The following is a 21,315-nucleotide window of genomic DNA, read 5'->3' as shown; positions in this document are numbered from 1 at the left end:
CGTCCCCTGGGTTCTTGGTCTCACCCCATTAGCGCTACTTTAAAAAGTGCAGACGACCCAGGCACATTATTGCCCACATAAATCAGGCGGCTCTGAGTACGGAACACCTTTAAACAAACAGCTGATGAGAGTGATCCAGGATCATTATTAATAGCTTTTCATTTCGGTGGCCGCTGTGCTGTGACATGCCTTCCCAGCAGAAGCCCCGCGAAGCCAGCCCCCGATCGGCTGATCCCCGGAGTCCACCAGTCAGAATGAATGACTGTACCTTTGTGTTAATTGTGGAGCCCAAGCCACAGGCAGAATGCTAATAGGGCCAAGTGGGAGGGGGTAGGTGCCAGTCTCGCCTAGCTGCTGGGCAGGGAAGGACCCCACCTCTGGCCCTCCTCCACAGCAGCCGGCAGCAGCGGGATCTTTCTAATAGACTTAGCCGAGCTCCACCCTCCTCTGCTCAAGAAAGCCCCATGGTTCCTGTGGCCCAGGGCCAAGTCCAGACTCATCTGGCTGCCATTCAGGGCCCGTCATGTCTCATCCTATCGCTCCAGACTCCCTGCTTGCATCCCCAAACCACCAACCCTGTACGGTTCAAACTCCTATTCATTCATTCATTCATTCATCCAGCCAGCCATCCACACATTCATTCATTCATTCATTCATCCAGCCAGCCATCCACACATTTATTCATCCATCCATCCATTCATTCTTTACTGAGCCCTCTGAAGGATGTAGGGGATGAAGCTGTGAACAAGACAGATATGGCCCCTAGTTCAATGGGCTTTAACATCAAGTAGAAAACATACATAGTGTGAGCTCTGAGTCAGGCTGCCCAAGTCCACATTCTGGTTAGGCTCTTTACCTGTGTGTGACCTTGTGTGCAAGGCCTAACCTCTTCTGGGCCTCAGTTTCCTCCTCTAGGAATGGGAATAATAATAGTATCTATCTCATAGGGTCGTGTGAGGAATTTGATGGCTAAAGATATTAAAAAAAAACACATAATATCTTTACTATCACTTACTATTGAGAGTGAAATAATCAATAATTATTATTACCTTTAACTCATGACTTCATTAAAACATATGATAATGACCACAAAAGAAAGGTCCAGGGAGCAATGGGGGTATTAAACAAGTCCCTGGCCCAATCTGGGGCTCTCGGAAAGGTTCCCTGAGGAAGTCTGATATTTTTAACTGAAGTAGGGGGAGGAGTAGAGGGAACAGCATGGGTAAAGGCCCTGAGGCTAGAGGGTTGCAGAGCCAAGAAACCCAAAAGGTAGCAGGAAGCTGGTGGTCAGAAATGATGGGGGGGGGGCTGAGATGAGACTGGAAGAGCAGGCCCAGGACCGCACCACGAAGGGCCCTGTGATCTTTGTTAAATATTGATTTTCATCCTGAGAGCAATGGGAAGCTATCACAAGCTTCTAAAGCAGAGAGGTGGCATAAACCATATTTCATTTTTAAACTCAGCCTGGCTGCTGTGTGTGTAAGGCAGATGGATCCCCCTCGCTGTGCTAGGGCCCTCACAGGGAGGCTGAGGAAGAGACAGGAGATGGGAGAAGAGGCTGGTGTCTAGGTGAGTGATGACTGTGGCCTGGCCCAGGGTAGGGGCATTGGGAGTGGAGAGGAGAGGGCTGTCCCTAGAGATATGTAGGAGGTCGAATCCTCAGAGCAAAGTGCTAGTGCTATGGAGAGGTAAGGGAGAGGGACCCGTTGGGGAGGACACCAAGGTGGCCCAACTGGTGGTATGTGGAACAAGGGGGCATAGCAGGTGTGGAGGGTCAGGACCATGAGCTAAGTTCGCATGCCCTGGTGATCAGAGGCCTCTGAGTCTTTGCAAGTGCTGTTCCTTCTCCCTGGAATGCCTTTCCCGATCTTGTATGATGGAAGGGGGAGGATTTTTTATCAATCACTCAAAGCCAGGCTCCAGTGTCACCTCCAGTATATGAAGCCTGCCTTGGCTATCCCAGACTTGGTGTCTCCTTTCTCTGTATCAATTTTTCTGTATTAACTCATGACTTACAAAAGGGTATATGATAGAGACTGCAAAAAAAAAAAAAAAAAAAGATACAGGGGGCAAGGGGAGCAGGCCACGCCCCTCCCAGCACCCCAGACTTCACTGACCCCACGACTCCTTCAGTCTCCTTTGCGGGTTCCACCTCATCTCCTTCCGTACACTGGAGGGTCCCAGGGCTTAGTCCTAAGGTCACTCCTCTTTGCTGTCCATACTCACTCCCTAGGGGACCATATGCAATCCCACCCATTTGCTGACGACACCCAGTATGTGGGTCCCACTCACCTCTCTCCCTCAGCCCCAGCTCCTACACCCACTGGCCTGTTCAGCGTCTGCACTTGAAACGCGCTTCAAACTCACCATGTCCAGAACTGAACTCCTGACTTCTACATCCGTCCTAACACACACAAATAATAATGAAATAAATGTACAACTGCTCCTCTTCCAATTTTGCCCATTTTGGTAACTGGCAGCTCCATTATCCCAGCTGCTTCCGCCAAAAGCCTTTGGCGTCCTTCTTGACTTCCCTCTTATCTCACGCCTCACATCAGGTCCGTCAGCAAATCCCGCTCCCCTCCCCCGGCTCCGACTTAAAATAGACCCAGAAACTGACCACTCTCACCACCTTCGTTGTTGACAGCCTGGCCTGAGCCAGCGTCATCTCTCACCTGGGTTATTGCGGCACCTCCTCCCTGGCTTCCCTGCTCCTGCCTTTGCCCCCTACAGAATGTTCTCAGTTACGGTGGTTAGAACAGAAATACGATCCTAACCCGCTTCCTCTCAAAATTCTGCTTCCTCTCAAAATTCCTTCATCTTCTCGTCTTACTCAGAGCAAAATGGCTCATAAGACTCAACAGGATCAGGGCCTCTCATTACTTCTCGGACCTCTTCCCTTTCCTTCCACTGCCCCTCATTCCAGCCACACTGGCTTCTGGCTGTTCTCTACATACAATAGGTATGTTCCTACCTCAGGGCCCTTGCATTTGCTGGTCTTCTTCTCCCTGATGTCTGCCTGGCTCCTTCTTGCCCTTCCTTTGGAGGCCTGAGCCCAGTGAGGATTTCCTTACCAACCTGAGATGGAACAGCTCCTCCATCCGCCAAGTCCTCCCCACCCCTCCCCCTTTCCCCCACAGAACTCATCACTGTCTGATGTCTCCTACATTTACTTACTTATTATTGCTTCTTTGCCCTTCAGTGGAAGCTCTACGCACAGGGGCTTGTCTTTTGTGTTCAGTGCTGTATCATCAGCACTTGGAACAGTGCTCAGCACATAATAGGTGCTCAGTAGCTATTTCTCAAATGACTCTGAAATCATTGTTTGTAAGTAGCTGTCTACTCATCTATTTCTCTGTCTCCCCCAGTAGACTGTAGGCAGACACTAGGGCCAATTCTCAACTGCTTTTCTGTGTCCAACACAGAGCCCGCACAGAGTGGGTGCTCATTAAATGTTTGAATAAACAAATGAATAAATGATAAGAAAGTCCAGATGGGTTGCCTAGGGTGGTGTGAGGGAGGGGTGATGAGGTAGACAGAGTAGCCTCCTAGAGGCGCTTCCTGCCTCTCCTGGGGGAGCTGGGGCTACCCTGGAGGGGAGGAGGCAGGAAACCTGAGCCAAGGAATGGCCAGGGACCAGAAGCGACAGGGATGGAGATGAGGAGCTGGTGCTGGAAGGATCTGGAAGTGTAGGTTTCCTTTGGGGCTAACCTTTGGATTGAGAATTCTGTTTGAGGTTGAGGAATCTGAAGTGTCGAAATAAGTCAAGGCATTAGGGTTAGGATTTGAATTAAGGCTTGGGGGTTTAGGGAAGAGATTAAAGCTTTGGATTTAAGGTTAAGATTTTGGGTTTTGTTGTTGTTGTTTTTTTTTTTTAATTATTTATTTATTTATTTATTTTTTACAGGGACAGAGAGTGAGTCAGAGAGAGGGATAGACAGGGACAGACAGACAGGAACGGAGAGAGATGAGAAGCAGCAATCATTAGTTTTTCATTGCGCATTGCAACACCTTAGTTGTTCATTGATTGCCTTCTCATATGTGCCTTGACTGCGGGCCTTCAGCAGACCGAGTAACCCCTTGCAAGAGCCAGCGACCTTGGGTTCAAGCTGGTGGGCTTTTGCTCAAACCAGATGAGCCCGCACTCAAGCTGGCGACCTTGGGGTCTTGAACCTGGGTCCTCTGCATCCTAGTCCGACGCTCTATCCACTGCGCCACCGCCTGGTCAGGCTGTTGTTGTTTTTTTTTTAATTAGGGCTGAGAGTTGGGAGTTGGGGCCTGATGCTCATGGCCACCTGGTTTTGAGAATGGGCCAGAGGACTGGAACGTGGATAAGATAGTGGGATAAGGTGGTGGGTAGCATTGGGGGGCCAACTTGAGGGCACTCACTAGGTTTTACAAGTTTCCCAGCCAGAAGCTATGAGACAGAAACTCACATTGGATAGCCAAGTTCTAGAACAGCGGTTCCCCACCAGGAGCAGTCCTCCCCCCAGGGGACATTTGGCAATGTCTGGACACATTTTTGGTTGGTACACTTGGAGGAGGAAAGCTCTCTTGGTAGAAGATTCTAGTAAACATCCTTCAATGCACAGAAAAGCCCTCCCTAGTGAAGAATGATCCGGGTCCAAATATCAATAGTGCGGGGGGTGAGCAGCCCTGTGCTAGAGGATTTATCTATTCTCTGAGGGGTTAGCCAAGGGCTAATCCGGGTGGGCCAGGGCTCAGGATATGAGTGGTCAGGACTAAGAGCTGTTGTGATGGGGCTCGAGTTACAGAGTGAGGTGCAGGTGCCCACAAGTCCCCTCCCGGTTGATTCAGCCCCTCAGTGTTATCGCCAGCCCCGGCAGACTCAACGGGAGAGGAGGAGGGGGGTGGGGATGGAGTACAGGGAGGTTGGGGGCAGGGATAGGTAGAGGGCTGTAGAGAAATGGCGTCTGAAGGGGCCAGTATCTGAGGCACCCTCTGCAGCTTGTGTGAGTGCCTTGTTCAAGACAGAACCACATCATAATAATTAATAATAATATTGGCAGTCATAGTAGTAGCTAACATTTGCATAACACTTCCTCGGTGCCATTCTGAGTGCTTCACATCTGTTCACTCACTTTACCTCTTCCCACCAGGCCTATACGGTAGGTACTATTTGTAATAACAGATGAGAAATTGAGGCACAGAGAGGTTAAGTGCATTGTCTGAGATCCAATAGCTCTGAGTGGCAGAGCAGGCTCTGGAGTTTGTGCTGAAAGGCGCAGAGCTTGCATTTGCAGCAGAGGGGCTCCCGGTAGGGTTCCCCAGATTTCCTGTGCCGCTATCTCGTTTTCCATCTGCATATGCAATATCTCATCATCCCCTCTCTCAATTGGTCTCCCGAGATAGGTGCGATTATTACTGCCCTGTTCCAGTGATGAGGTGAGCAAGGCTCAAAGAGGTTAAGTACCTCTCAACAGAGCCAGGTTTGCCTGACATCAAGGCCACTCTGCTTCTCCACGTTACGGCTTGGGGGGCACCTCTGCGCAGCCTCATTTGATCTCCGCAAACAAGGCTCAGCCCGCCAGGCCTCTCCTCCTCTGCACTGTTGCCAATCTGCACTGGATAAGTCTGTGTGGCGGGCTGTCCTGTGCACTGTAGGGTGTTCCGTGGCGTCCCTGGCCTCTACTTGCTAAACGCCAGTAGCACACTGGTCCCTGCATCGTGACAAACCAAATTGTGCCCAGACGCTGCCCAATGTCTGCTGGGGGTGGAGGGGACCCAAATCATCCCCTCTACCTCCACCATTAAGAACAACTGCTCTAGAGAGTAGGCAAGGAAGACTCGCCACGATACAGATGCCTGACCATGGGAACTGAGGCCTGGAGAGGGGTGTGTCTTGCCCAAGGTCACACGCAGAGAATCCAGAGAATGGGGGGGACAGGACCGCAGGCAGGACGCAGGACCACGCCAGCCAAGGGGAAGAAGGTCTTGCTGCCGAGCTTTCCTGCTGGAGCCAAGCTCCTCCTGTGCAAGTGGTGAGTGCCAACAATGTGACAGGAAGCTGGCCCAGGCTGCCCGCCCCACCTCACGTACAGGTCCCAGGGGGCAGCCTGTCCTTGTCCTAGCCCTCTGCTCTCCGGCTCACCCTGTTCCCAGCTTCTGGTGCTGTGCTGGTGGTTTAGGCTTTGATATCAGATGGACTAGACTTCAAATCCCACTGGGCACAGCACTGACCATCTCTGACCCTCTGATTTCCCCATCTGAAAAATGGGCAGTTTGGACTAGAAATCTCTCTGTTTAAAAAAAAAAAAATCTTTTGATTTCAAAAAGAATCTTTCTGATTTTCTGGCAAGCTAAGGTGTCTTATGTTTTAGTCCTGATTGTACCATGGCTCAGGGTGGCACTTTAGGCAAGGTATTGCCCCTCTGCAGAACCCAGAATTCATTAAAGGCAGCCAACACTTGAGCCATAGAGAACTTCTCACTGTCTAACCATGAAAACTTCCTTGTCTTTGCTTACACTGTCCCCTCTGAAGCGCTCTTCTCCCCCATTGTCCATCTGAAGAACTCCTACTCATCCTTCAAGACTGAGCACAGGTCCTTTGTTCCAGGAGGTCTTTCTTATTCCTGCAGGCAAAGTCCATCAGTCCTTTTCTGCGCTCCCTTCATACCTCCCACCCTCTAACCCTCTGGAAAACTGCTGGACACTGGTGGTGTGTGTGTGTGGGGGAGTCCCCTCTAGCCCTCAAAGATAGACACTGAGTCTCCCTAATCCTCATATCCTCATGGGACACACAAAGCCAGGCACCAAGTAGGTGCTCAATAAAGGTGGAATAAAAAAAGAATGAACGAATGGAGGGAATAGGTGATTGCCAAGACCCTTAGAGCCTTATTGGTTCCAACATTCTAGAATCCAAGGAAAGATGCCAACCTCTTGCTGTCACTCCCTCTCACATTCAAAGATCTACTCCCACCCCCTGTCCCAGTAAATGCCCGCGCCACAGCCACCCACACACTCTGCAGGCCCGGCCAGTACCTTGGACAGTGACCAGGCACTTGGGAAAGGCTGCTTTTTATCCTCCGGGAGCTGTCTGTGCAGACCTGCATTTCCACGTGTGCACAAGACGTCCTCGTAGGAGAGGCCTTGCTTCTTTCAGTTTTCAATCCACCCCAGGATGAGGACTGGGCAGGGATCTGCACTCTTCACATTCATGCTGCTGAGTATGCAGCCTCCCACCCAAGCTAGGGGTGGATAGGGGCAGTACTTTGGAATGCCTTCCCTCTCTTAACTCCTCCAGGAATCCCTCCTCCTCTTCCTCTAAGCCACAGGTCCCCAAACTGCCCTCAGCCCTCTATTCCAGGAAGTCCTCTGAAGAAACAAGTCCTCAGTTCCTGGTCGTAGAAAAGGGGCACGAAGTTAGAAAAAAAAAAGTGGCCTCTGCTCTGAGATCCATCCATTCAACAGGTGTTTTCAGAACAGTTATTTAAAAAACAATAACAACAACTTGCATTAGACTTAACTTTCTCAGGGCCTCAGTTTCTTCACCTGTAAAGTGGGGGTTGGTGGGTAAGGATTCCTACAAGATCAAGTCCTTAGAAGGGGGCAGCTCTGTGGTTTTCTATCAACTCTTCAAGGCAACATGTCCACTCCAATGTCCATGGAAAAACCAAACGGGCATGCTCTATCTAGTTCAGCTGCTTCCTTCCTGTGTGACCCTGGTCAAGTCCCTTCCTTCTCTGCACTTCTGGTTGCAAAAGGAGGGGGTTTGTGGTTCAGCTCTTGGGGCCTGAGCTCCTAGAATGCTGTAATTCAGTCACCTCCTCTTTTCCCCTCCAACCCCAGCGAGGGGCTGGAGCTGAGCTCAGAGAGGCGGTGGGGAGGGGCCAGTCTGCTGGGGTGGGTATTCAGGGAGGAGGATCTGTCCTAGCCTGATGTGAAAGACGAGTTAACAGCTCAATTGTTGTTTCAATTACACGGATTATTTGAAAACAATGTTATGAGTTTCATCACTGACAACTCCAGGAAATGGCTGCCATGGCAACCATGGAAAAGAATGGGCCTGACCAGCCAATCAGAAGTTCCAGCCATGCCCCCAGTTTGTAAAAACTCTCTCTCCTCCATGGGGGCCCCCTCCCATCCTCTGCTTGGGGATGAACCTTGGAAGGGGAAGGAAAAAGAGAGAGGCAGGTGGAAAGATCACTTGGCTAAAAGGAAGAAGACAAATGAGGAAACTGAGGCCCTAGGGAAAGGAGATTCCAGGAATTGGCTGTTTCTCCCAAATTCCTGAATGGCAAGGACCACGTCTGATCCACTGTACCTTCTGGGCATCTTGCACACGCCTGCGCAGAGCAGACACCCAGGAACAGGGCTAGTCCCAGATTCCGCTGCAGGTTGAAGAAGGGGTTCCAGGACATACCCTCCACTGCCTGCTCTGCCAGACTGTGGGAGGAATATTCTGAGACCCCCTGACAAAGTATCTTGATCTCCTTCCATCAAGGGGGCACAGCAATCAGCTTCACTGTTCATTGACAGAGAGAGAATGGTCAATGCCAGGAGCCCCCACTGGGGCAGAGAAGGGGCAGGTGAGACTTGAGGGGTGCCTCTGAGAACCCTGGATCCTCTTCCCCACCGCTATCTGCAGAGGCTGCCTCAGTGCACAATGTGCCTGGGCCCCTCCCTCTCCCAATGAGGCATCCTGCTGGCCTCCAGAGAAAGCATTTTCTCTTTGACAACATCCCATGCTCTCCTTATTCACAATGAGTCCAATTTGACGGGCAGCTGGCTGGACTCGAGCTCTGCAGAAACCAAATCTGAGAGCCCATTTTCTATCTTGCTTGAGCTCCCCTGCTGTCCTCTCCTATGTCCCTGAATCCCTCATCAGTTTTATTTGACAAACTCTTTCAGGAGGCTTACTAGTTGCCAGGCCATGTTCTAAAGCACTTCCCAAATATTGGTTATTAGTTTATGTCATCGTCACCACAATCCTGTGAAGCAGGTACTGTGACGATCATCCCCATTTTACAGATGGGGAAACTGAGGTGGTTAGGCAATTTGTGTAGGTGAGGCTGCTAGGGAAGGACAGCACAGGGACTCTAACCCAGGCAGTCTGGCTCAAGAATCCAAGCTCTTAGCTACTATCCTAACACCTCTGACAGAAGATGGTTTGGCTTGAGCCTTTCCTGATTGGCCAGCAGATGCATAAAAATCCACCTTTATTGCTGCATCTCCTTCAATCAGGAACCCCTCAAGGACTTGCCCTGAAGCTCAGGTGCCCTCTTTTTGGATCCTCTTAGTAAGGGAATGGTGGGCATTCAGGTAAGAGCAGGCAGGTGGGGCCGTTGCTGGTGATATTCATAGACAGTGTTGGCCCTTGTAGCCCAACATTCTGGTCTGTCTTTAAAGCAGGCAAGCACCGTCATTAATTTCATACCTACTCTGCCCACGACCTTACTCATCCCCAGGAGCAACCCAGCAAGGGAGGTCTTACTGAGGCTCAGCAAGTCAAAGGGACCTGCCCAAAGCCACCAAGACAATATGTATCAGATGAGGATCGCTGCCCAGATCTGCCTGCGTCTGTTGGTCATTAGTATAAGTGGTTCCTGTCTTCAAGGGACCGTCAAAGAGTTACAGGACAGGTAACTGGCTCCTGAAGGAGGCAAGCACGTAAGGGGGCTCTCAGACTGAGTGGATGGAAGCGCTCAGGCCAGGTGAGCAAAGGTCCACAGGTAAGACCGGGCCTGGGAGCAACGGCTTAGCTGGAGCAGGTGTGTGTCAGGGCTCAGCGGGTGACCATTCTGGATGATGGGGCCTCAAATGCCAAGCAGATGGTTTGGAGTGGATGGGTGAGGCCACAGGGAGCCATTGCTGGCTCAGAAGCCTCTTTCCCTCCCTCCCGAGACAGCCTCCCTCTCACGCAGCGGAGCAATTTCCCAAAGCATTTTCTCTAATTTGTGATTGTTTTCCTAACCCAGAAGCAGCGAGTCTCCAGCTCCTCCTGGCCCACAAGCGGAGGAGCCAGGCGCTGAGCTGCTGAAATCTGCTGGTCTCCGCCCCCAGTCAGGCTAACTTGGGGAGCTCTGAGTCCGCCCACTCCCAGAGCCCTCGGGGTGGAGAGCTGGCTGTGGGGAGGGTCTCGCGATGACTGACTTGATGTAGAGACCGAGGAGGGCTTTAAAGCTGGAGCCGCTTCCTGCTGGCTGACAGCGCCCGCGGGACAGCAAGGTCTGGTCCCTGGATTGGGGTGGCATGAGGGCTCTGCGAGGGGGCCAGGGGCACTCAAGGGCCGCTAAGGGAGGGTTGGGCTGTGTAAGAGGACCAGGGCTCGGGGAGAAATGCTGGCTTATGACGGGATGGGGGCTGAGAGAGGAGAATGGAGGGACCCTCCTTCTAAGGGTTGTTTATTTATTTTTACATTTTTTATTCATTTTTTTAGAGAGAGGAGACACAGAGAGAGAAAGAGACAGAGAGAGGAAAGAGATAGAAAGAACAGAGGGAGGAACAGGAAGCATCAACTCCCATATGTGCCTTGACCAGGTAAGCCTGGGGTTTTGAACCGGTGACCTCAGTGTTTCAGGTCGATGCTTCAAGGCCAAGCCCGGAGTCCTCCACTAACTACTCCATCAATGCCCCAATCTGCACCCTCCCCTCTAAGTCACCCCTGTAGATAGATTCTGTATCCTGCTACAGCCCAAACACATTACCAGGTAGGTACTTCAGGCACCAGAGATGATTGATAATGTAGTTCTTCCTCCAAGCTAACCTCAATCCCTCTAGCTGCAAGTGCAGCCAACGTGCTCTGTTCTGTCCTGGGAATAGAACGTGGTGGGTCTGCAGGCCACCTTCCCATCCAGGCCTCTGTCATAGCTTTAGAGGTGTAAAGTCTCCTCTCAAATGTTCCTCTTCTAGGTGAAATAATTACGGTCCCTTCCATTGTCTTTTCAAATGACTATAGGATCAGGCATCTCCAAATGCTTGCAGCAAGGTTTCACCGGAACCTGGTGCATTGTAGGCTCACAGGAAGCATATCTCGGATAGATATTCAGCTGGTGGGTGTGTGCGTGAGTGAGGGTGGACAGGTGGGCAGCTAGAAGATGAAGAGAAAGGCAGTAGTACGTGGTGATGGAGGACAGGTGAATGGATGGAGGGGTGGCGGGGGGCAAAGGAGGGGTGGACTGTGGGCAGATGCATGTTTACATGGAAGTGGGTGATGGTTTGGGTAATGGGTGAGTGGATGGTGGGACGGATAGATGGATGAAGGATGGATTAGTGTATATATGTACGTGTGGCTTAGATAGAAAGCTGGAGGGATGAATAATCTCAACTAACATCTCAACTTCCCCCCATACTGCCAAGTGTAGATTCCCCTCACTTGGTCAATGGCACCCGAGTTGCCCCAGATATCCAGGCATGAGACCTGGTCACCCTGCACGTCTCCCTCTTGTTCCTCGCCCACAGCCAGCAAGCTCTGTGTCCTCTGATCCTACTTCCTTGGTGCCTATTTCCTCTGGCCCCTGTTCCCCACGACCTCATTCGAGCTCCAACCTCACGGATCTCCTGGATGAGTTCAGCTGCCCCTGCCCCCACGACCTCGTTCGAGCTCCAACCCCACGGATCTCCTGGACGAGTTCAGCTGCCCCTGCCCCCACGACCTCATTCGAGCTCCAACCCCACGGATCTCCTGGACGAGTTCAGCTGCCCCTGTTCCCCACGACCTCATTCGAGCTCCAACCCCACGGATCTCCTGGACGAGTTCAGCTGCCCCTGCCCCCATGACCTCATTCGAGCTCCAACCCCACAGATCTCCTGGACGAGTTCAGCTGCCCCTGTTCCCCATGACCTCATTCGAGCTCCAACCCCACGGATCTCCTGGACAAGTTCAGCTGCCCCTGCCCCCGGCCTCCTTTCTCTTTCCTTCAGGTCAATCTTAAAGCAATGCCATCAGCATGATCTCCCTAAAGCTCAACTCCAGTCAGCAAGGCTCACTCGCTCGCCACTGGCTGCGTCCCTCAGCCTGGACCCAGCTGACCTCCCCTCTCTGGGCCCCTCTCACTCCTCCCCTTTATGTACTCTGTGCTGTGGTCAAAGCAGGCCACTGGCTGTCACCCCAAACATTCACCAGGCTTCCCCCCTTTTGCTCACGCTGTCTCCACCACCTGGAATGTCCTCTCTGTCACCTCCAGCCCTGGCAATGCCATCCTTGCCAGGAACACACAGCTCAAATGCTACCACCCCAGTGAAACCTTCCCCTAATCCCATCAACCAGGTATATCCACCTGACCCACTTCATCAAGACACATTCATTGAGCACCTACTATGTGCCCAACTGGCCAGACGGCCCTGATGGTGGGAGAGGGAGGATACGAGATGACAAAGATACAGTCTTTGCCTTCAGAGGAACAGCTCGCTATGGAGCTGAGAGTGAGCATGCGCATGCACACACACACAAAGAGAATTCAAAGAAAAAAATCAAGGCCAAAATAATGCAATATCAGTAATTAATACTCACAGAGTGTTACTATGGGCCAAGAACTGCTCTAAGTGCTTTAATTCTATTAACTCATTTCATCATTTAAACAAACCTATGAGATAGGTACCTATGAGGAAACAGGCACAGGCTTTGGCAGCTTAAGGTCACTCCGCAGGTAAGTGGCAGAGCCAGGGTGACACCGGCAGTCTCGCTCCTGGTCTGCGTTCCCCACAGCACACTGTGGTGTGGTATTGATAGAAATAGAACTGCGGGAGGGAGGTGGGCAGAGAAATTCATGACAAGGCTCCCCAAGTTGCCCAGTCCCCTCCCTGGCTGTGCAGTAATCTCCCAAGCCAGTCCCCTCCCCTTTAAGCCCAGGTAAGAGGCTCACTTCGAAAAAACGGAAGTGAAAATAGACTAAACTAGGGGCAAAGGACTTAGTCTGCTGCTGAGACACTGTAGGATCCTAGGCAAGTTCCCTTCCTCCCCTGGCCTCAGTTCCCCATCTATCTATCTGCCTGCCTGCCTGTCTATCTATCTATCTATCTGTCTATCTATCTAAATATATCTATTGATGGTTGGGCTCATCAACCCCCAAAGGCCCTTTCAACTCTGAAATGCATAATCGTCAACACAGCTGCTCGGATGATAGAAGACAGAAGCTCAGAGCCTCCTGGCCTCAGGGCCTGGCTGCACCTCCCAAAGAACTCCTTGTTTGTGAATCAGAAATTTCAGTCCCTGGTTCCTTTGGGCCCCACTATGTCTGTCTGGTCACCTGAATCCGCCGGGCTCGTCAGTGCCCATCATCTTGTCTGCCTGCTGACCTGGATCCATCTGCCTCGGTTACCCATCCATCAGTCTGCCTGGACCCATCCACCTCTTGTCCCCTGTCTGCCTGGTGTCTGTCACTCTGCCCATCACACACAGAGTCCTCATCCCTGGTCCCCTACTTTGCAAGAACCACAGTGACAACAGAGAGACAAGGTGGGGCCTCCTCCTTTTCCGATTACAGAGAAGTCCAGCTTTAGCCTCAGAACCTGCTTTCCAGGAGCCAAAACAATTCTCTGCCATCCAGCATTCTCTCCCTTCCCCAGGGACCCCCCAGTCTCCTCCTCCACGCTGGGCCCAAGGGCTTCTACTTGAGAAATCTGGTCAGGGTCACATGCCTCCTGCCAAAACGTCCAAGTGGTCCCTGGGGAAATCATCGGACAAGAGCGTGGAGATGTGTGTACAAGGATGTTCATTGCAGAATTGTTAGTAATCGCAAAGGACTGGAAACAGCCCAAATGTCCCAACAGTGGGGGCTGGTTAAATAAATTATGGTCCAGCCACACAATGGAGAACCGTACAGCTCTTAAAAAATGATGATGTAGATGTATATTTATTGAAATGGCAAGACATTCACAATATATTACTGAGTGAAAAAAAGCAGGTTACAAAGGCATATATATATATACATAAAGCAAGATGCCATTTTTATTTTTTAAAAATCTGTGTGTCAAGAAAGATATGCACTGAAATGGTAGCCAAGTGGTGGTGGGATTATGGCTAATTAAAAATGCATTCATACAAAAAATGGCATATATATATATATATGCATGCATATAAATTTACACACACATGCACATACGTAGTTACTCTGGGTTGAACACTTCCTAGAAACCCAGCGCCACGCTAAACCCTTTGTCTCTATAACCTCATAGATACTCTTTTCTACAACCCTACAGATAGGTTCGTGAAAACCATTTAGCAGATGAGAAAACAGAGGCTCCCTGGCCTAATAATAATAAGTGGCAAAGCCAGGATTTCAACTTGCTTTTCTCCGACTCCTGAGCCCATGCTCTTAATCAGGAGGTTGTCACATTTCTCATTTTGTTTATCTATAACTCGCCTATTGAAAAACAATAACATATTTACTTGGCTGATAAAGAAACAACAGACATTAACAAGATGAGGGGGGAAACGAGGCGGGTGAATTATACACGGCAACATGTCCTCAACCTCAGGTCGGTTCGGCAGCCTTTCCGCGGGTTTCCCTCCCTCCAACGGCCCATCCATCCCGCCATTGGCTCATCCCGTTAGGCTAGTTCAGCCTGCTGGGAAGAGTGGGGAAATGCCAGGAGGGCTGGGCCTCAAGTATTACAGGCTTCAATGCTGTGTGGCCCAAGCACCCCACCAGAAGCCCACATTTAATTCAGTGAGCATTTGCTTTGTGCCATTTGCCGTGCTAATCGCTGGGGAGGCCAAAATGAAAAGAACCCAGGGCCTGCCTGCCTTCAGGGTCTTCTTATCAGGGCTGGGTTCCTCAACCTACACACTATCAACAATTTGGGCTACATAATCCTTTGTTGTGGGTGGCCCTACCCATTATAGGTTTAGCAGCATCCCTGGCCTCAACCCCCTAGACCCAGCTGTGACAACCAGAAATGTCTCTAGACGTTGCCAAATGTTGGCTAGGGAGCAAAGCTGCCCCTGGTTGAGAATCCCAGATCTAGTGGATGATATGAGGCAGGCAGAAAAAAAGAGGAGAAAAAAAAAAAAACTAAACTAATTACGGTGCTGGGTAGAGATGAGAGAGTCACGTGTGCCTGAATGGGTCACAGAAGGCTTCCTGGGATGTACCTGTCCTTGAAATTCACCGGCCCCTCAAGGTTCTTTTCATTCTACAGACTTTTTCCTGGGTGATCTCATCCATCCTGTGGCCTCAAAGATCAATTTCTCGCCTGAAACGCTTAGGGTGGGCCCAGTCATTTCTGCACAACTGCCCAAAGGACATCTCCGCTGCGTGTCCCACCAGCACTTCGTAGGCACTCTGTCCACAGCTGGCCTCCCCCTCTCCTAAAGAGAGCCCTACTCCTCACGCAGCAAACACAGCCTTCCCGGTCAGAAACAGAGACTCCCCCGGCCCCGCAGAGCCACAAAACCTCCCGCTCTGCCCACTCTATCCCAACCCTCAAGGGTCCCCCTCGTGGCCACCAGCAGAGCAGGACACCGTCTTCCCCACCGGTCCACTCTCCACCCAGCGGCAGGGTAAGGACCTGACGACAAATCACACCCTGTTCCTCCCCTGCCAAAACCGGCCAGCGGTTTCTACCACTCTCAGGTCAAGTCCAAGATCCTTTGTAGCCTTCAAGACCCACAGGACTGGGCATCCACCCACCTCGCTGGCCCGGTTCCCTGCAACTCTCACACCGCACCCCAGGCTCATGCGCCCCTCTCCAGCCAGCTGAACTTGTCGTTCCTCCAATGTTCCCCTTCACCTCCGGGACCGGGTAACCCACACCCCTTGGCCTGGAGCCCCCTTCCTTGTTCCCATCTTCCTTACCCGCCTTCATTCTCTATCTAGCTGCTATCCAACCTGCAGGTCTCTCCTTAACATCCCTTCCTCCTGGAAGTCTCCACTGTCTGCCCCTCCACTGGCTCTTATCGCGGCTTATAAGAACCGCTCAATTGTCTCTTTCCCGGACCACCAGGCTCCTCTCGGCTGGGATCCTGTCTGCTCATTTAGCACAAGCTTAGCACATAGTAAACACTTAATATGCACGCGTAAATCTATATTTTAAACTGGATAATGAATGGATGGATGATCCGACAGACAGATAGAAGGGTGGGTGCAAGGAATAGGTAATATTTGGGTTGGGTCATTAATGAATTGAAAGGTCTGCAGGGCGAGGGGGTTCAGGTAGAAGGGGGTTCAGGCGTGGCTGAGTGCGGGACTGTCGGATTGGAGGCACAGTGGGAGATAAAGGAGGATGCAGACGGATTACAAGGACCTTGAATGTCACGGTGCAGAGTCTGGACTTAATTCAGTAGGCGATGGGGAGCCATGGACGGGTTTTAATCAAGCAAGTGACACGATCCCACCTGTGTTCGAGAAAGATCGCTCTGGCTGCAGCGGGGATTGTGGAGGGGAGATCGGAGGTTGGAGGGCCAGGGAGGAGGCTGCCACAAGGCTTTAGGCAAAGCCAGTGAGGTCTGAGTCAGAGCAGGGATCATGGGATGGGTGGGAGGGGACAAAACGTAGACACGAGGGTGAAATGAATCGGTGGGACTCTAGAACATGTCCTAACAGCCCAGCTGCATGCAGGAACTGAGCAGTCCCGTGGAGCAGCCTGAGGTCAGAGACAGATCCTAGTGGTCCTGACTCAACTCCACACTGCGGCCGGGATGCAGGCAGCCAAAGGCATGTGCGAAACCGAACAGGAACAGTGCCTTCAGCCCCGTGGGAACCAAGGGGCGCAAACAGAAGACTAACAGCAACCGTACTGCTTCATTTCTGGAGTGTCCGTTGTGCCAGACACTGGGCCAAGCACCGCACATACTCATGCACAACTAATCTTCACACCAACCCAGTGAAGTAGGTAGTACTTCTCCCCTCCATTTCACAGAGGAGGTGACTGAGGCTCAGAGAGATGAAGTAACTTGCCCAAAGTCACACAGCCTTGAAGTCACAAACCCAGGCTGCTCCGACCCCGATACCCAGACTCTGGGTCAGCTGTTCATCATCTTACACAAAGGAGGGAGCTGGTGGCAGGTAGAAGGCTGACAAGGAAGCAGGAAGCTCTCAGCCTAAGTCCAGTGGCACAGCAGGGAGAGGTCTGCTGGTAGGGGCACAAAAGGAAATGAAGGGAGTGAAGGGTGTCCCTCATGGTCCCCGTACCCCCTCGTTCGGACCCAGACTTGCCTGTGCAGATAGGTTTGTCTACATCATAAGAGAACTGGGCCAAGGAGTGAAAAGTGTGTAGATCCCTTTTCTTTGTAGGAATTAAAGAAGGACATCCTCCTCTGGGGACATGTAGCCCCACAGGCCCATGGCTGGTAAGTATATATATATATGAAGCCCTTTTTTTGCAAATTAGAAAAACATGCCCCTTCCTCCAGGAGGACACATTCTGCCTTGAGGGCACCTGATTTGTTGAGTCTCAGCTCTCTTCCTGTACTGAGTGTTCTTGGGCAATCAACACCTGCCCACTGTGCCTGCCAGCCCAGCCTCTAGCCCCTTGTCCCACAGCCCTGCTTCCTGGCAGCCACTCTGCCTCATCCTCAGTGAGAAAAATGTCCCCTCTGGCAAACATATAGAGCTCAGACCATTCCATGGACTTAACTTTCTGGTCAGTTCTTGCTTCTGCTATAGGAGAAAAGATGAAGTCCTTATTATGCCCATTGCTCTGATGAAACAGTTGAGGTCAGAGCCTTTCCTGACAGTGTGTGTGGGGGTCGGGGGTGGGTGGGGATTAGGCTTTCTCTAGAGTGGTCTGTATCAAAACGCAAGGTTCCAGGAAGCAGAGGCCTCTAGTCAAGAGCTCCATCTTAAGGGCACTCTGAGGAATTCAAGGGGGTGGAGGGTATGTCTATATGGGGACAGGAGGCCTCTGTCTCTGATACTGGCCTGAGGTCTGGGTCTCCTCTCAGCCTGACAGGGGTGTATTCCCCTTCCTGTCCTCCTTGGGCTAGCTCTGGGGCAGGATCAGAAAGCCCCAGCCCTGAGACCCCGGCCCAAGCCTCCTCTTTAGGGTCTCCCCTTCCTCAGAAGGCACCCAACTCCATCCTCAGCTCCCACCCCCTCCCAGGCTGAACTGTGCCAGCTGCTGCCTGAGTTATATAAACAGGAATCCATTCTCTCTCTCTCTCTCTCTCTCTCTCTCTCTCAATACCTGAGGCTGCATTTCCGAATGGAGCTTCCTGATGGAAGAAAAAAAGGGGGTGGGGGAGAACAGTGAGAGGAGAGGAGATTTAATTGGCTGACTCTGGTAGCCCATGTGCTAAAGAACCGGCTGCTTCAAACTTTGCTAACTCTGGAGGAGACCAGCCCTCTGGGGTCCCTGACCAGCGCTGGCCCAACCCGGTGGTTGCTAATGTACTCACAATCAGGAGGGGGGGGGTGCTCATCCCCAGGAGCTAGCTGAGAGGGCCACTCAGGAGGGGCAGCTGCTCTTTGGCTGACAGAGACGTGGCTGGCTATGCAAAACACCTGCCCCAGAGGCACTGGAAGGGGTGGTCCCAGCAGGGCACGCAGACCCCCCAGAGAAGCAGTGTTTAAATGTTGACAGTGGGCTCCCCTTCCAGAGGAATATTGAACAGAAGTGGCCCAGACATTAGGAAAGGAAGAGAAGAGGAATGGAGCAGGGAAGTAGCTGGAGCAGGGAGTTAGGTAGGGAAGAGGAGATTGCTGCAGAGAGAAACAGGCTGGCAGGATGGAAGATGGGTGGAGGAAGAAATGGTCACAGATGGGCAAAGACCAAAGGATGTCATTATGGGTATAGAGGCCAAATGCAACATGTAGAATAGGGTTAATTAATGGTGACAGAGTGGGCTACCAGACAAGTGTAGGGGGAACTAATGAGAGAAAGAGGGTATAATGGTTAGGGAGGCAATGGTGATGCCAAGATAGTGGGTAGTGGCGGTGACTAGTGTGGGAAGAAGATTGGAATCCAGACCCCTGCTGGAGGGGCCCCACAGAGGGTTGGCAGCAGCCTAAGCCCTTGAATGAGCAGCTGCCTGTCCTGTGGGGGACCTTAGCCCCGGAGAGACCCAGGAACCCGGAGAGAGCTGGAATCAGACCCACGGAAAAGAGCTGGCCTGTGTAACCCCTGTTAAGGCCCCAATGGTGGGCGAGAGGACCAGAAGGTTCCCAGAAGGGAGAGGGTTGGAAGCCTTCCGCTGGTTTCAAGAGATGGCTCCCCTACCTGCCACCAGGGGGTGCCCCTGCAGCTCGGGGAGACATCCAGGGACCCGGGATAGCTCCTGCAGCCCGGCCTGGTGGTCTCCCCCCGCGACCCAGCTGGGGCAGGGGCCTGTCTGAGCCAGAGAAGAAGGAAAAGGGAGGTCAAGTCCCGAGGAGCGAGTGAAACGGGTCCGGACCGTGCCCACCACGCGCCGCCCAGCACTCACCGTGCCCACATAATCTGTGCCTACCCCTTTGGCGCCCCAGTCCTAGAGGGTCGGTATCAAGTGGCACTCCCTTTGGACCTAAGGCCGTCGGGCCCTGTCCTTCCCTGGAGGGGCAGTATTCCCAGAGCCAGGTCCTAGGGAAGAGGGCAGCGCTGTCTCTCGCTCACTACCCATCCGGCTCGACGGCCCGAGGGCAGCGGGGTCGAGCTAGTGGGGCCGGCAGGGTCCTCGTAGGCCCGCTCCTCCCACCCCCCCGAGGTGGCCGCAGCCGTGCGTGTCGCCGCGGCTGGAGTCGGCCTCTGGGTGCCCCTGGACGCCGCACGACCTCGCACACACACACACACACACACCCGCGCGCACACGCTCACGCCGTGCGGTATTTCCCGGCCCAGGACCCCGCCTCTGGGAGGGGCCCGGTAGCCGAGCCCCAGTAGCACCAGGTGGGGGGCGCCGGGAACGCCAGGGTCCCGGCCCCGTGTCGAAGCTGCGCGTCCCCTTCCCAGCCCCTTTCGGCGCGCGGGCTTGGCCCCCAGCGATGTTACCCCTCGGCCCGCGGGGGTCCTGGAGGCTCCCCGGCTCGCGGCGCGCGGGGTGGGGGACGGGGGTGGGGGCCGCGGGTTCCGGGCCGAGAAGCGGCTCGGCTCTGCGCCGGGGAAAGTTTGGACGTGGGAAACTCCCTCCCCGCCCGCCCCGCCGAGAGGAGGGGGACGCGGGGGCCGGGCGCGGGCACCGGGTTCCCCCTGCGGCCGGAGGCTCGCCCCCCGCGCCGCCCGCCCGGCCGCTCCCGCGGGCCAGGGGGCTCCCTCCGGCTGGGCAGCGTCCCCTCGGCAGTGATCCAGCTGCCCCTCCCGCGACACCCGGCGTTCCTACCTCGGGGAGCGGCTCGGGGCTCCCCCCAGTCCGGCCGCCTCGGGGCGCTGCGTAGGGCGGGAGCCCGGGAGCCGGTGGGCTGGCGAGTCCGGAGCCCGGCGGCCGCCCGGAGGAGCCGGAGGGAGAAGCGGGCGCGAGAGGGGAAGCCGCGGCGGCGTGTGCGCGCGTGTGTGTGAGCGAGAGAGCGCGAGAGAGAGCGAGGGAGTGAGCGAGCGGGAGCGAGGGAGGGTGCGTGTCTGACTAGGGGGGAAGTGTGCAAGGGACGGATCCCTTCCTTCCTCCCGCAGCCTCTGGTGGAGACTCGGAGAATGCAGCGCCCGCCGGGCAGGAGCGCCGCGCCGCGCTGAGCTGAGCCGCAGGCGGCCTCCGGCCCCCCCGGGCTCCCCCGGACCCCGCAGCGGGGGACCCCGGCCCCCACTCCCCGGGTCGTGTTCCTCCCCCGCCGGGAGGGGCCAGCCCCTCCATTCCACCAGCCGCCCAGACCTAGGAAACCCTCCCGGGGCGGTGCCCCTCCTTCCTCCAACCTCAGACCCGCGCAAAGGGAGCGCCCCCAGGAGGAAGACCATTAACCTCCGCGCTTGGCAGCCTCCCAGGAGATCCCAGTTTTGAGACCCGACCCTTATCCACCACCAGACTTTACTGGGTCTAAGATGCCCCATTCTCCCCCGTCCCCCGCCCCCCGCTACTATGGGAGCCTGGAGAGGGTGGGAGAAGGCTTCTCCAGTGGCCACTTCTGGCCGGCTGCCCAGAAAGGCCCCTGCACAGACCCACCAGTTTCAGAAGCAATCACTGCGAGTTGAGGGAGACATCGGCCAGGCAGGTCTCCAGAGAACTGTGAAATCAGGTGTCCCCAAAAAGAACCATGTAGGCTTTTATTTAGGGGGGGGGTCATGCTGGACATCTCAACAAAGTAAGCAGGCAAAACAGTCCCATCCTAAACTTAATGCCACCTTGGCCCACTAATAAGAACCTCCCAATAAGGCCCTCCCACCCCCACCCCACTGCCCAGAAACACCTTCCAGGCTGATTTTCCATCCTCTTTAAAATCCGGTTAGCCCCGATGCCTGAGGTCTTTTCTCCGCTGGCTCAGTTTCCTTCTCATGGCTGCATGGCTTTCTCTT

The 21,315-nt window shown here is 53.5% G+C and overlaps 1 protein-coding gene across 1 annotated transcript in view; it reads right to left on the bottom strand.

Moving 5' to 3' along the window:
* CDH22 (cadherin 22) overlaps positions 1 to 20,422 on the bottom strand; it is a 120,504-nt gene extending 100,082 nt beyond the window's left edge. Inside the window, exon 1 of the mRNA XM_066236450.1 lies at positions 20,195 to 20,422. The gene's annotated coding sequence lies outside the window, so the exon portion shown is untranslated. The remainder of the gene's footprint in view (positions 1 to 20,194) is intronic.
* Positions 20,423 to 21,315: the final 893 nt, after the last annotated feature.

Source organism: Saccopteryx bilineata, chromosome 6 (assembly GCF_036850765.1).
Source record: "Saccopteryx bilineata isolate mSacBil1 chromosome 6, mSacBil1_pri_phased_curated, whole genome shotgun sequence".
NCBI classification, from domain to species: Eukaryota; Metazoa; Chordata; class Mammalia; order Chiroptera; family Emballonuridae; genus Saccopteryx; species Saccopteryx bilineata.
This window is presented reverse-complemented; position numbering and strand designations above follow the sequence as displayed.